The sequence below is a fragment of the Gorilla gorilla genome, chromosome 6, assembly GCF_029281585.2.
Source record: "Gorilla gorilla gorilla isolate KB3781 chromosome 6, NHGRI_mGorGor1-v2.1_pri, whole genome shotgun sequence".
Lineage (NCBI taxonomy): Eukaryota > Metazoa > Chordata > Mammalia > Primates > Hominidae > Gorilla > Gorilla gorilla.
The window spans coordinates 9,749,713-9,762,214 of NC_073230.2; the positions used below are offsets into that span (position 1 = coordinate 9,749,713).

At 47.7% G+C, this 12,502-nt stretch overlaps 1 protein-coding gene across 4 annotated transcripts in view; it reads right to left on the reverse strand.

Moving 5' to 3' along the window:
• The window catches only part of SNX8 (sorting nexin 8), a 98,040-nt gene that overhangs the window by 37,686 nt on the left and 47,852 nt on the right, over positions 1-12,502 (reverse strand). The window contains exon 1 of one of the 4 annotated variants that reach the window (XM_019031150.3): positions 3,633-3,999. The exons of 2 other annotated variants lie outside the window; for them this stretch is intronic. The gene's annotated coding sequence lies outside the window, so the exon portion shown is untranslated. Of the gene's footprint in view, positions 1-3,376; positions 3,400-3,632; positions 4,000-12,502 lie in introns of those variants that run through there. One more of the 4 variants, XM_063708348.1, reaches the window with a different exon arrangement.

A 12,502-nucleotide genomic window follows, 5' to 3' on the forward strand; every position in this document is an offset into this window, starting at 1 on the left:
ATTTTGGTTACTACAGCCTTAGAGATTAACTTGAATCAGGTAATGCGATCCCTCCAAATTCATTCCTTTTGCTTAGGATTGCTTTGGCTTTTCGGGCTCATTGTTTCCATGTGAATTTTTGGATTTTTTTCTAATTCTGTGAAAAATGACGTTGGTATCTTGGTAGGAATCACACTGACTCTGTAGATTGCTTTGGGCAGTGTGGTCATTTTCACAATATCGATTCTCCCAATCCCCGAGCACGGGATGTTTTTCCATTTGTTTGTGTCATCTATGATTTATTTCATCAGTGTTTTATTGTTCTCCTTGTAGAGATCTTTCACATCCTTGGGTAACTATATTCCTAGGGTGTTTGGTTGTTGTTATGGTAGCTATTGTAAATGGGAATGAGTTCTTGATTTGATTCTCAGCTTGGTCGCTGCTGGCAGATAGCAGTGCTACTGATTTGTGTATACTTATTTTGTAAACTGAAACTTCACTGAATTCTTTTCTCAAATCTAGGAGTCTTCTAGAGTCTTGAGGGTGTTCTAGGTAAAATATATCATCAGCAAACAGAGATAGTTTGACTTCCTCTCTTCCAATCCAGATGCACTTTATTTCTCTTGCCTGATTGCTATACAAATGGAGCTATTTAATACCTTATTTAATGTGATGTAACATTAAGATATTTTGAAATAGCCGGGAGTGGTGGCTCACACCTGTAATCCCAGCACTTTGGGAGGCCGAGGCGGGTGGATCACCTGAGGTCAGGAGTTCGAGACCAGCCTAGCCAACATGGTTAAACCCCATCTCTACAAAAATACAAAAATTAGCCGGGCATGGTGGTGGACACCTGTAATCCCAGCTACTCAGGAGGCTGAGGCATGAGAATCGCTTGAACCTGGGAGGCAGAGGTTGCAGTGAGCCGAGATCACGCCATTGCACTCCAGCCTGGGCGACAAGAGTGAGACTGTCTCAAAAAAGAAAAAAAAATACACAAATGGCCAACAAATATATGCAAAATGCTCAAAATCACTAATCCATCACAGGGACATACAAATTAAAACCACAATGAGATAGTATCTTACCCCAGCCAGGATGGCTATTATTAAAAAGTCAAAGAACAACAGATGTTGGCGTAGATGTGGTACAGAGGGAATGCTTATACGCTACCGATGGGAATGAAATTAGTACAGCCTCTGTGGAAAACAGTATGGAGATTTCTCAGAAAACTAAAGGCACATCTACCATTCAATCCAGTAGTCCCACTACTGGGTAATCACCCAAAAGAAAAGAAATAATTACATCAAAAAGGGGATGGGCATGGTGGCTCACACCTGTAATCCCAGCACTTTGGGAGGCCGAGGCGGGCAGATCACTTGAGGTCAGGAGTTCGAGACCAGCCTGGCCAACATGGTGAAACCCCATCTCTACTAAAAATACAAAATTAGCTAGGCATGGTGGCACGTGCCTATAATCCCAGCTATTTGGGAGGCTGAGGCAGGAGAATCGCTTGAACCCAAGAGGGACAGGTTGCAGTGAGCCGAGACTGTGCCACTGCACTGCAGCCTGGGCAACAAGAGCAAAACCCCGCCGCAAAAAAAAAAAAAAAAAAAAAAAAACCTGCACATGCCCATTTATTGCAGCACAATTCACAGTTGCAAAGATATGGAATCAACCTAAGTGCCCGTCAACCGATGAGTAGATGCAGAAACTGTGGTTCATGTACATCATGGAATTCTACTCAGTCATAGAAAAGAATGAAATCATGTCTTTTGCAGCAACTTGGATGAGACTGGAGGCCATTATCCTAAGTGAAGTAACTCAGGATCAGAAACCCAAATACCACATGTTCTCACCTATAAGTGAGAGCTGAACTACGGGTACACAAAAGCAGGCAGAAGTGGGATAACGGACACTGGACCCTCAGAGGGCGGGAGGGGGTGAAGGATGAAAAATTACCTACTGTGTACCATGGACATTATTTTGGTGACAAGTACAATAAAAACCCAGCCTTGACCAACGAACAATTCATCTACATAACCAAAAACCAGCCCTAAAACTACTGAAATGAAAATTTTTTTTTAAAAGAAACACTAAAAAACACAAAAAATGTTAAAGCACCTAGCATGGTGCCCAGGGCCCAAGCTTTCCTTTACTCTTATTTTTAGAGAGGATCTCGCTCTGTCGTGCAGGCTGGAGTACAGTAGTGCGATCACAGCTCGCACAGTTCGAGATCACCTCGAACTCCCAGGCTCTAGTGATCTTCCTGCCTCAGCCTCCCGAGTAGCCGGGGCTACAGGCCTGCCCCATCATGTGCAGCTAACTTTTTATTTTTTTTGTAGAGGCAGAGTCTCACTATGGCGCCCAGGCTCTGAGCTTTTCTTTTTTGTTTTGTTTTTGGTTTGGGTTGTTGTGTTTTGTTTTTTGAGACGGAGTCTCATTCTGTCCCCCAGGCTGGAGTGCAGTGGTGCAATCTCGGCTCTCTGCAACCACAGCCTCCCAGGTTCCAGCAATTCTCCTGCCTCAGCCTCCCGGGTAGCTGGGATTACAGGCATGCACCAGCACGCCCAGGTAATTTTTGCATTTTTAGTAGAGACAGCGTTTCACCATGTTGGCCAGGCTGGTCTCGAACTCCTAACCTCAGGTGATCCACCCGCCTCAGCCTCCCAAAGTGCTGGGATTACAGGCATGAGCCACCACACCCAGCCTGGGTTTTGGTTTTGTTTTTTTTGTTTGTTTTTTGTTTTTGAGATGGAGTCTTGCTCTGTCCCCCAGCCTGGAGGGCAGTGGCACCATCTCAGCTCACTGCAACCTCCACCTCCCAGGTTCAAGAGATTCTCATACCTCAGCCTCCCGAGCAGCTGGGATTACAGGCACATGCTACCACGCCTGGCTAATTTTTTGGATTTTTGGTAGAGACAGGGTTTCGCCATGATGGCCAGGCTGGTCTCAAACTCCTGACCTCAAGTGATCCTCCCACCTCGGCCTCCTAAAGTGCTGGGATTACATGCGTGACCCACCGTGCCTGGTCTGAGCTTTTCTTTTTTAATGGGCCTATACTCCTGATACCAAATTCCCAGATCAAACCACAGACGGAGCAAGCTGCTGACCAGGGTCAGGGCTCCCCAGAGAGCTAGGTTCCTCGACAGGACAACGGCATCTTGTTCTCATCAGGAACCAGACCACGCCTGAGGTTCCATGGATGATTACAAACAGAGCACAGGCCATCCATCGCTGAGACCCAGGGAACTGCATATGAACCCCCCACACACAGCCACACACACCCACACACAAGCAGGACATGGGAGATGCAAGAGACCAGACCACAAAGGGGGAAAAAAAAAATCACTGGTTCCACGTCACAAAACTGAAGTGTGGTGCTGGAAATACTCACCGCTCAGATGATTTCCTCTGACTCAAATCAGAGTCAAGGGACAAGCGGAGCCAGCCAAGGACATCAGAGCCATCCGTCCCACCAATCCCCCGGAACCCCCTTCTGAAAGGGCCCATTCGCCTTCAGCTCATTCCTCAAAACACCTCTCGGGTCTCTCATTTCGGGAATGTTTATCTGAGGGGAGGCCCAGCGATTTGTTCCGGAGTTAAAAAGGAATACTATTTTAGCAAATTGGGGGAATCTTGGAATAACTTACCAAGTAGGAGTTTGGAGTTCCAAAAAGAGTCCTCGTCTCTGTTTAACTAAATGCCACCCATGCCTGGTTTCTTGCGTTTTCTTTTTTAACCCTCCTCCTGGCTGGTGGTTGGTTTGGTCTGAAAGTGACTCCGGTTTTTTCTAGGGTCTCCCGACATGAAAGTGAAAATATTCCAAAATATCCGACAGGGCTAAGTCTGTCTTGATCCTCATCGAGGCCAAATGGAGAAGAATCTTCATTGGCCACCAAATAAGGTCCCTCCAAGAAAATTCCAAGCAGTCAGCCAGCATAATGGGCCAAGTGAGATACAATTAAATCCATTTCAGCAAACCTTGATTGATCTATGGCAAGCACAGCAAGGAAGAAGGCGCACTTCCTTCTCCCGGCTGCCTTAAGGGTAGACAACCAGGAACGCAATTAATCAACCAGAAAATATAACGCCTCAGAAGTCAGCAAGAACAAATTAGGAACTGTGAAAAATGTCACAGGAAGAGAAATATTTAGTCAGTTTTTCCCCCACGGCTAAATTTGCACTGAACACGAAGACCTAGTTTTCCATGCACAGAAGGCTGGACTCTCATCTGATGTCTTACAGACCCCAAAACTCCAAGATTGGTTAACCAGGATGCTCAGATTATCTTAACGCGTTTAAGGGAACTCAGCCTGTGCCTCACAAAATTCAAGAAGTGATTTGTTTTTTCAGAGCTGACAATTCAAGGAGATTTTATGTTCAACTCAACTGGAAACAGACTGTCTACACCCAGTTGTCCAGAATGAACTAAATATTTTCAGTAGACACGTTGCAAAGCTTTCTCTCTTTTTTTTGGAGACAGAGTCTTGATTTGTTGTCACCTAGGCTGGAGTGCAGTGGCACGATCTTAGCTCACTGTAGCCTCAGTCTCCTGGGCTCAAGCGATTCTCCTGCCTCAGCCTCCCAAGTAACCGGAACTACAGACACGTACCACCATGCCTGGCTAATTTTTTCATTTTTTTGTAGAGAAAAGGTCTCGCTATGTAATGCCCAGGCTGGTCTTTTTTTCTTTTTTTTTTTAAATTATTGAGACAGAGTTTCATTCTTGTCACCCAGGCTGGAGTGCAGTGGTGCAATCTTGGCTCCCTGCAACCTCCACCTCCTGGGTTCAAGTGATTCTCCTGCCTCAGCCTCCCAAGTAGCTAGGATTATAGGCACACACCACCATGCCCAGCTAATTTTTGTATTTTTAGTAGAGACGGGGTTTCACCATGTTGGCCAGGCTGTTCTCGAACTCCTGACCTCAAGTGATCTGTCTACCTTGGCCTCCCAAAGTGCTGGGATTACAGGCGTGAGCCACTGTGCCCAGCCCCTGTTGTGGAGCTTAAACCCAACCTCGAACGAGACAAGTAACCATTCTCCCACAAAATGACTTCAACACTCACAACAGGCATTCTGAATTTACATGCTCTTTCATTACGTTCTGTTTCCTAACTTTAAAGTGCATTCCTGTTCTGAAAAGATAAAAAGGACCTAGCACAATTGTCTAGGGTGTTATTTATCAGAAAGGTCTGTGCAACTATCTCCCTCTAAGGAAAACCATCTGAAGAGGGAAAGCTCCATGCCTACGAATGGCTGCTTAACGTGGCCAGACGCAAATCCAACAGAGACCCTCACAGGCCAGGCCACACTGCTCATGTCCCAGCTGCAGCCCCACGCCTGGTGTGAATCCCAGCACCACCACCTATTGGCCGTGTGCTCATGGACATATGAATACAAGGCAGGCCAGCCCCCAAATTCGGGCTTAGCCCAGAGGCTTCTAGGCTTTGTCTAGGAATGAATTCAAGGCTGAGCCGATGGTGTTAGCAACTTTTATCGAAGCAGCAGCACGCACAGCAGCAACAGAGGTCCTGCTCCTTGCAGAGCAGAACCACCCCCTTACCAGGGCACCCAGAGCAGCAACTTAGAGGCAGTGTTGCACTCATATTTATACCTACTTTTAATTATATGCAAACTAAGGGGTGATTTATGCAGAAATTTCTAGAATGGGGGTAGTAAATTCCGGGTTGTCCAGTCATTGCCATGGAAAAGGGCATCCACGTGTTGCCATGGTGATGGTAAACTGACATGGCCCACTGGCGGGCGTGTCTTATGGGAAGGTGATTCTGCCCTGGACCTATTTCAGCTAGTCCTCAATTTCGACTGCTATCCAGGCCCTGCCTCCAGCGTCGAGTTCTGTCTCCTAACTCATTACCAAACCTCTGTATGCCTCAGTTTCCTCATCTCTGAAGTGAGGCTAGGACTACCTACTTCTCAGCTTGTTAGTTCACACACAGACCCTAAGGAGAATGCAGAGCACATTGTCCAGGCTCTCAAAGAGTTGGGGATCGGCCAGGCGCGGTGGCTCACACCTGTAATCCCAGCACTTTGGGAGGCCGAGGCAGGCAGATCACCAGGTCAAGAGATCGAGACCATCCTGGCTAACACAGTGAAACTTCATCTCTATTAAAAAAAATACAAAAAAATTAGCCAGGCGTGGTGGCGGGCGCCTGTAGTCCCAGCTACTCGGGAGGCTGAGGCAGGAGAATGGCATGAATCCGGGAGGCAGAGCTTGCAGTGAGCTGAGATTGTGCCACTGCACTCCAGCCTGGGCGACAGAGCGAGACTCCGCCTCAGAAAAAAAAAAAAAAAAAAAAGAGCTGGGGATCAGTGGGACTCATTCTCCCGCCCCTGCTCTGCAAAGACGGACCGACTACACATAAATCCATCTTCCCAGGCGCAGCGGCTCACTCCTGGAATCCCAGCACTTTGGAAGGCCAAGGCAGGCAGATCACGAGGTCAGGAGATCGAGACCATCCTGGCTAACACGGTGAAACCCCATCTCTACTAAAAAAATACAAAAAAATTAGCCAGGCGTGGTGGCAGGAGCCTGTAGTCCCAGCTCCTCGGGAGGCTGAGGCAGGAGAATGGCATGAATCCGGGAGGCGGAGCTTGCAGTGAGCGGAGATTGCCCCACTGTACTCCAGCCTGGGCGACAGAGCGAGACTCCATCTCAAAAAAAAAAAAAAATTCCATCTCCCCAAGGACAGGGGCAGATGGGAATACGGTCCCCTCACTGAGTAGCCCACCTTGGAGGGAAGCACGCCCATTTGCACATAACACAGGGTCACTTTAAACTTCGCAGAAGCTTCCAGGAGTGTCCCTCCTGTCCTATCTAGCCAAGGAAGGAAGGCTAACCGTGCACGTGCCGTCCTGAGATAAGAAACTGCACGCACAGAGACACTCCCCAGACTCTGAAGAGCTGAAAATGCAATTTCAAATCTCCTTTTGGTGCAAAACACGGGCACTAAGTGGCCAGTTCTTGAAAGACAGGTCCACCCCCAGCCTGGACTGGAATTTCTCAGGAGCTGGGAGGTGAAATTTCGTTCCTGAAGATAATGAACTGTGCCCAGTAATGAATATCATCTGACTCTCCTTGACAGCTTTGGCCAGAGAGCTGCTTTTGGCTTTTGGCTGAGAGTGAGGTTCCCAGACAAGCCTTGCTGTTCCTGCAGACGCCGGAGGGTCTGGGTGCTCCTTCCTGCTGTGCTGCCCGGGGGTCACCGAAACAGCCGGACTCAACAGAGCACCGGGCTGAGCCAGCAGCACTCAGGTCTCAGAAACGGCTGGAGGCAGGGGAGCTCTTCTGCTGATCAACTGCAGTGCCCTCTGTTAGGAGCGGACACTGAGGCAAGAAAAGGGATTTCACCCTAAAGGCACCTCCCTCTGGGTAAATCCAACGAGACTTGGGGCATGAATACCAAGGCAGTCAGTCCAGATAGTCCTACAAAATTATCTTAGGAACCTCAGGTTTTCCCCCAACACTTTGTATTTTTGTTTGTTTGTTTGTTTTTGAGATAAAGTCTTGCTCTGTTGCCCAGGCTTGAGTGCAGTGGTGCAATCTCAGCTCACTGCAACCTCTGCCTCCCGGGTTCAAGTGATTCTCCTGTCTCAGCCTCCCAAGTAGCTGGGATTACAGGCGCCCACCACCATGCCTGGCTAATTTTTGTATTTTTAGTAGAGACGGGGTTTCGTTATGTTGGCCAGGCTGGTCTCGAACTCCTGACCTCAGGTGATCCGCCTGCCTCGGCCTCCCTAAGTGCTGGGATTACAGGCATGAGCCACCATGCCCAGCCTGTATTGTATTATTTTGTATTATTAAATACTTTACACATGCACAGAAAGGACTATAAAACTTCTATGAACACTCGAACAAAATTATTTACCAAACACGTGTAACCACCATCCAGGCCAAGAATTAAAGACAGCCAGACTAGGCGCAGTGGCTCACACCAGTAATCCCAGCACTTTGGGAGTCCGAAGCAGGAGGACTGCTTGAGCCCAGGAGTTCAAGAACAGCCTCAGCAACGTAGTGAGTCCCTGTCTCTACAAAATAAAAAATAAAGACGGCGGCACCCTGGAAACGCTCCTTCTGTTGCATCCCTGACAGATCTGGGTGCCTTCTTCCCGCCAGAGGGAACTACCAGCCTAATTGGTACAGCATCTCCCTCGCTTTTCATTCAGTCTTATCCCTTATCAGGCTTTGTAGGGCCTCCCAAAGCATTGGGATTACAGGCATGAGCCACTGCGCCCAACCCGGGACAAGTCGTTTTTTTGTTCGTTTTTTGTTTTTAAGACAGAGTCTTGTTCTGTCGCCCAGGCTGGAGTGCAGTGGCGTGATCTCGGCTCACTGCAACCTCGAGCAATTCTCCTGCCTCAGGCTCCCGAGTAGCTGGGATTACAGGCGCATGCCACCAAGCCTGGCTAATTTTTGTATTTTTTTTTTTTAGTAGAGACGGGGTTTCACCATGTTGGCCAGGCTGTAATCCACCCACCTCGGCCTCCCAAAGTGCTGGGATTACGGGCGTGAGCCACCGCGCCCAGCCTCCGGGACAAGTTTTAATGTGGATTCCATTTAACAAATCATTTTCTGGAAAACATGTGGCAAGAATATCTTTAACTGAAATTTTTTTTAACTGAAATTTTATCATATTAGCACTTTCGAAGCACAACTTTATATTCCTTAATGCACTATTATACAGACACTAAGTAGAAAATTATGAAAACTAGCAGTGTAGAAAAATGTCAAGTGAATGGAACTAACTATAAAGACGCATATTCACTATGATGATAACTACATACAAAGCAATGCACAGGAAAAAAGGAAATATATTAAAATGCAACGGCTGTTAAAAGGGGTGGAACTACAGGTGATTTGTCTATGAAATGTTTGCGATTGTGGTTGTATCACTTGTATAAGAAAATTTTCCGAAAGCGCCAATTCACACAACAACAGCGTATTACTGGGTCTGATGACAGCTCACTCATCAGGCTCCTGGTGGACACCCGCACAAAGCAGGTTTTGGAAGATTCCTGGAAAATAACGTAACTGCGCTTCTTGAAAGATATTACCTAACCTGAGTTTCTCCGGCCCCTACAGTACTTCCTGGGGTTAATCAAACTTTGTGTAATTTCACTTCAGATTTCCATAACACGCAAACTTCAAAATGCTTATAGGGAGCTAAAAAGACCCCCATTAAACCCCTGCTACACACAACAGAAACAGCAAAGTGCCTCCTACGACCCAGTCAACAGAAAACAGCAGGAAGGGCAGACCAGATCCTCCCGGAGCTGAACACACATCCCTCCTCAGTCCTCCCAAAAGGGACCCTACCTGATATTTTAATGCCAATATTTTCCCAAAAACACTTCTCACAAAGCACTTCTGCCCCTTAAGTCTGGTTATGTGATTTTTTTTTTTGGTGATTCTATAGTAGAAATATGCAGTGTGGGGGCGCTCCAGTTTCTCAGAGGGTGACAACGGACCAGGTGCAGTGGCTCACGCCTGTAATCCCAGCACTTTGGGAAGCCAAGGCGGGGGGATCACTGAGGTTCCAAGGTCGAGACCAGCCTGGCCAACATGGTGAAACCCCATCTCTACTAAAAACACAAAAATTAGCCAGGTGCGGTGGTGGACATGTGTAATCCCAGCTACTCGGGAGGCTGAAGCAGAAGACTCGCTTGAACCCGGGAGGCGGAGGGTGCAGTGTGCCGAGATCGCACCATTGCACTCCAGCCTGGGCAACAAGAGCAAAAACTTTGTCTCCAAAAAAAAAAAAAAAAAAAAGGTGACAGTGACAATGCTGGAGACCGACAGCCAGGCTCTCCATGCGCTCTCGGGCTCCGTGCCTCCTACCTGCAGCCTCCAAGCTTCTAATCACCGCATGGCTCCTCTCAGACACAGCAGGTCCTATGAAACCACCCACGTCCAGCCAGCACCACCATCACCCCCGGTCTCTTCCCACTACCCCAGCAAACAGGATGGGCAAACATCTCTTTTTTTGATGCTTTTCTCAGGAAAGACAAAATAATACCAAAACAGAATTCCCCTACCCGGAACACATCACTTTCTTGCTAACCACAAATTCTGGCAAAATCTGTTCTACATAACAGTGATTCAGTTAGTTCCTCTTTCTTCAAATTGACACGTTTTACCTTGCAAATTGTGTATGTGTGCGTGTGTGCGTGTGTGTGTGTGTGTGTGTGTGAGAGAGAGACAGAGAGAGAGAGAGGATGAGCAAGTTTAAAGACCAGTAACAAAACATAGTTGCAGTGTTGTCAAGTCTTATCACATAAGAAATATAATACAAAAATTTATAAAAATGTAATTCTATTCAAATATTTGAGACTCTGCTACATAGCAGATAGTATTCTAGATACTGTGGTTAAAGAAAAATAGGTTTCTGTTTTCTGGAGAGAGCCAGAACTAAAAAAAGAAAAAAGTAACAAAACTATATAAACAAAATAAACTTGTAAAAAAAATAAAAATAAGTTTGCTCATCAGGAGTTTACTACCAAAATATGTGTCATGGCCAGTCACGGTGGCTCACACCTGTAATCCCAGCACTTTGGGAGGCTGCAGCGGGCAGATCACCTGAAGTCAGGAGTTCGAGACCAGCCTGGACATGGTAAAACCCCGACTCCACTAAAAATACAAAAATTAGCTGGGCATGGTGGCACACGCCTGTAATCCCAACTACGGGGGAGACTGAGGCAGGAGTCACTTGAACCCGGGAGATGGAGGTTGCAGTGAGGCTAGATGGCACCACTGCACTCCAGCCTGGGCAACAGAGTGAGACTCTGTCTCCAAAAAAAAAAAAAAAAAAAAAAATGGGTCATGGAAGGGAGCAAAATGGGGCAGAAGGTTTTGTCCCTAATGCAAACAATACTGTGAGGCATAATTTAATCACCATAAAATGAACAAATCTTTTTTTTTTTTTTTTTTTTTTTTTGAGCTGGAGTCTTGCTCTGTCAACCAGGCTGCAGCGGCACCATCTCGGCGCACTACAACCTCTGCCTCCCAGGTTAATGCAATTCTCCCACCTCAGCCTCCCGAGTAGCTGGGATTACAGGCACTCGCCATTATGCCCAGCTAATTATTGGATTTTTGTACAGACGGGGTTTCACCATGTTGGCCAGGCTGGTCTTGAATTCCTGGCCTCAGGTGATCCGCCCACCTCGGCCTCCCAAAGTGCTGGGATTACAGGCATGAACCACCAGGCCCAGACACAAATCTTTTTTTTAAATAGGGATGGGGTCTCACTCTATTGCCCAGGCTGGCCTCAAACTCCTGGCCTGAAGTGATCCTCCTGCCTTAACCTCCCAAAGTGTTAGGATTACAGGTGTGAGCCACCACACCCTGCTCAAAATGTATAAATAGGCCCAGTGGGGTGGCTCACCCCTGTAATCCCAGCACTTTGGGAGGCCAAAGCAAGTGGATCACATGAGGTCAGGAGTTTGAGATCATCCTTCCTGGCCAACATGGCGAAACTTCGTCTCTACTAAAAATACAAAAATTAGCCAGGTGTGGTGGCACATGCCTGTAATCCCAGCTACTGGGGAGGCTGAGGCACAAGAATCACTAGAACCAGCCGGGTGCGGTGGCTCACGCCTGTAATCCCAGCGCTTTGGGAGGCCAAGGTGGGCAGATCACCTGAGGTTGGGAGTTCGACACCAGCCTGACCACCATGGAGAAACCCCGTCTCTACTGAAAATGCAAAATTAGCCAGGTGTGGTGGCGCATGCCTGTAATCCCAGCTACTCAGGAGGCTGAGGCAAGAGAATTGCTTGAACTCGGGAGGAGGTTGCGGTGAGCCGAGATCGCGCCATCGCACTCCAGCCTGGACAACAAGAGCGAGACTCCATCTCAAAAAAAAAAAAGTATAAACTTTAAGTGACAGCGCAATGAATTCTGACCAACGTATTCACACAGAGAACAGACCTGACATGAGCGAGCAGCTGCAGGTAACGGCTGATGGGAGCCCAGGGTGCATGGAAGTCGCCCAGGCAAGAGGGGAAGGCTGGGGGCAGGGGTGAAGGAGCCCCGAGGGTCAGCAAAGGCCCTGGACCTGCCTCACTGACACTCAAGGAGTGTGAAGGAGCCCCGAGGGTCAGCAAAGGCCCTGGACCTGCCTCAATGACACTCAAGGAGTCATCACCAGGTCAACGCAGACAAACAGCAGGGAGCTTCCGAACCAAATGGAATGTATGGAATGCCATGGGATGAGCCGCAAGTGAAGCGTGACTCACCCTCGTTCTAAAGAGTCAATGTAGGGCCGCAGGACTGTATACGGCAGAGCCAGGATACGCCGTGGTCATCTGTACATATTTCTATCCATGTATTAATCGATCCCGAGAAATCAGGCTGGACGACCAAGCACACTTACCACACTCACTGCCGTTCCCGCTCGATGTCACAATCATTGAGCTTCATGACCTAAGAACAGGCCCTGAAAAAACCCTTATCCTGCATAGTCAGAGGACAGAATGTTCCGGTCAATCAGATATTTTGACAGGAATA